Genomic DNA, 3,471 nt, shown 5'->3' with positions numbered 1-3,471 from the left:
ACCCAACCCAATCAAAAATACAGAGAGGATAAGAGAAGGAAAGCATTACTATATCAGTGTTTTCCTCCTCTCACTGGCTTAAGAGTTGCATGGTGCAGGTAACACTAGTTTTTCCAGCTTCCCATGTTGCATGACCTATCTGTATGAAACTGTTTCACTGGTTTCAATTGCCGGGAGAGCAAAAGCCTTGTTGTTGTGAAACCCAGGAGTAGCAATAAAAGCAAGGGGCAAAAAGAGAGACTGAAGGAAGAAAAAAGCTGTGACAGGAAGTTTGTGATCACTTGGACAATAGAAAATACAACTGGTAGACTGTTGGGACCTGGGAGGTGAATATTTCTGGCACTAGGGGCAGGCAGCTGCTATGCAGCTGCGATGGAATGAGAACACCTAGGGCTGGCTTCTGCCCTATGATCCAATGCAAGCACACAAAGAGGAGGTGGCGGAGGAAGTGCAAGAGAAACTGTGGTGGTGGCAGCTGCTCCAAAAAAAAAGGATGTGGCAAATGACTGAGAGCAGCATCTAATCAGCTGCTTTCACTCTCATTTGAGATACGCTGATAAGTGGGGCTAGTTATTCAAACAGCTGCATCCTTGCTAGCAGCTTTTGTCTCCCACCTCAGAAGCTGCAGGCCAGATGGAGAAACCCCACAGGCTGCACTCAACCCATGGGCTAGAAAGTTCTCCATGCCTATGCTACGTTGGACTTTTGTTCTCTTCATTTTCATTTGGAGCAGAGTCACGCTCTGCTCCTGCCAAACACATGCAGAGCAGAAAGGGCAAAAAATGGTGCTATACTAGTGATGTGCACCAAACCACAGAATATCTGATTAAGCAATACCATTAAGTTATCTCCAATTAATTTCAGTAAGTCTACTCAGATTATGCCTACAGCCATACTACCCTGAACACCCCTGATCTCATCTGATCTTGGAAGCTAAGCAGGGTCAGGTCTGGTTAGTAGTTGGATGGGAGACAGCCTGGGAATACAGGGTGCCGTAGACTTAGAGGAAGGCAATGGTAAACCACCTCTGAATACCTTTTACCATGAAAACCCTATGAATATATCCAAAGAAGATCCACAGGGTAGCCATAAGTCATAATTGATTTGAAGGCATATAACAACAAACTCAGACTATGACTTAGTTGGATACAACCCATACACCCAAGGCAAGAGTAAGAAATAGCAGACATTGCTAAAAGGGAAACAATGGGTAGAGTCACACTTGCAGTTGTGCTGGCTTCGGTACATCTCCACCTCCATTTTCTGAATGCAGGGACACACAAAGCTAGCAAAACTCTGCCTCCTTTTACTTGATGTTGGCTTCCAACAAACTTCAGAACTGATTGCACAACAACAGCATTGCTTTTCCAGGTGTGCCCAATGAAAATGCTTTGCTGGAGGCTCAGGCAGACAGGGATTGGCCCAACACTTTACTATGGTTGGTCCTAATCAGCAGCAGGGAAGGAAGATGTGACCATTCATGGGCTGAGATGTTTCAAAACACATCCATAGAAAATGGTCTGGCTGCTTTTGAAGCAACTAGTATGTCTGCAGCCACTATTTGATCTACCTTCACCTGGGGTGGGGGCATATGGGAGAGAGAGAGAATGGCATGGGGAGAGGCTGGAGTGGGTTTTTTCTCTAGTGTCATTTGACAATGGCTTCTTCTCAGGCAAGCTATTTTTCTCTTACAAATGTTGATAGAGGCTTTGCAAATCTTTGTTTAAATCCCACAAGAAAAAGGTCCTCTATTTTTGTCTGAAACTTTGAAGAAATGAATCACACAGAAATTTCTTCAACATAAAATAACTGGTGAACTAGGCTTTAAGTTCACATATACACTGAAAACAAAATAGAGACAGGAGCATCAACAATAGTCTTTTTATCTGTATAGAAATAGTGTGATTAAGGATTCAGAAGATATTCTGGTCTTACTAAAATTCTAAGCTTGGAGACCAATGCCAATACCCTTCAACAGAAGCAAACACTGGTTTCTGTAACTCCTCTTGAGGATTGGACACAAATCCATTTAAGCAAATATTTATATATGAATTATATATATGAATTAAACTAAATTAAACCAACATGAACATAATGGCAGGTGGCCCTGCACTCATTATGGCATTTGTTTGGGCAAAATTACTTCCATAAGCATACAATAAAGATAGATGACTTGGGAACACTAGCCAATTGGCAAGAGCTTAAACAGAAATGCTAAAGGTACAGAATAGCAGGACAGACATGTGATGGAGACTCATGGGAACAATAGAGGGAGTTTATGTAAGGTTTCCATTCATGAAGAATTCTGTTTATGGTGCCTCATCGACCAAGGGCGCTTTTGAAATAAAAGACTACTGACCTGGAACCAAAATCCAATGCCTACTGAGATTTGTTGCTCTATAAGGTGGATTCCATTAAACACCACAGACTATTCGAAAGACATTTCTTATCACAAGGCCAAGTGATTTTTTACAGGCCCATGACCACACAAGATATCAGTGGGCAGGCAAGCTTTTTATGATCTAAGGAACAACGCTAAATGAAAAGTTATATCTGAGCTGGCAGCTTTCCCATATTATTGATGGTTGCTCCCAGTATGGGGAGGAAGGTGTAATGACACTCCATTTTCGCCAGTGGAATACCAGGTGTTCCAATTCAAGAGAGTCCAACGTACTCCTTCAGTCTCAGTAGCCATGTGTCAAGAGCTGTCAGGGCCTGAACTGGAAGTCTTTGGGTTTGTTTGCAACTAACACAAACAGTGAGCCTCTCAGTTACATCTACCCAGGCAGTATAGTATCCTCAGGCCCTGTACTGACTCCTCCCATCTGGGTTGGCCACTGGATCCTCCTGGACAGGAGGGGCCATGGGGGGGAGGGCAATTGAGGCAAATGGCCTGGGGCATATACTTTTCATGCTGCAAAATGTTCCCCATGGTGGCAGCCTCACTGCATGAGAGCAGGTCCCAAATGCCAAACACCACCTGACTGGGGGTTTATCCATATGAGAGCATAGCTTCTTGCTAAAGATGCTGTTTTTACCTCCATTTTCTGTTTGTACTGTCCACAGTAAGAGCTCAGTGCTAGCTGCAAACACAGCATTTTCTAGTCACACTTGAGGGGAAGCATCAATCATGCACTTTCCTAAAGACTATGCCCTCTAATTTAACATTTCCACTCCCTCTACGTGGCAACTGAGCATGCTCAGTTTGTTCTACCAGTACATTTTATTTAAAAAACAAAACAAACCGGAAGTGCAATTATTTGCATTTTCACTGGTACAATACAGCTAAAATACAAATCTTTGTTTCAGCAGTGTTATGCTTTTGTGCACAAGTTAGGGGGGGGGGAAGAAAATAATGGCTCTGTCTGCAGCAACATAAAAATGCTAGCAGAATGGGGGAGACCAGCCGGAAGTTGCTTCTCAGCCCTCAGGAAACAAAATGAATGAAGGGTGGGCGTGAATGAAGGGGGT

The 3,471-nt window shown here is 43.3% G+C and overlaps 1 pseudogene; it reads left to right on the top strand.

The window, feature by feature from the left end:
* The first annotated feature begins 882 nt into the window (after positions 1 to 882).
* On the top strand, positions 883 to 1,001 carry LOC133386326 (5S ribosomal RNA; annotated as a pseudogene).
* Positions 1,002 to 3,471: the final 2,470 nt, after the last annotated feature.

Source organism: Rhineura floridana, chromosome 5, assembly GCF_030035675.1.
Source record: "Rhineura floridana isolate rRhiFlo1 chromosome 5, rRhiFlo1.hap2, whole genome shotgun sequence".
In the NCBI taxonomy this organism is placed as follows: domain Eukaryota; kingdom Metazoa; phylum Chordata; class Lepidosauria; order Squamata; family Rhineuridae; genus Rhineura; species Rhineura floridana.
Note: the sequence above shows the minus strand (reverse complement) of the source record. Positions and strands in the feature narration are given on the sequence as shown.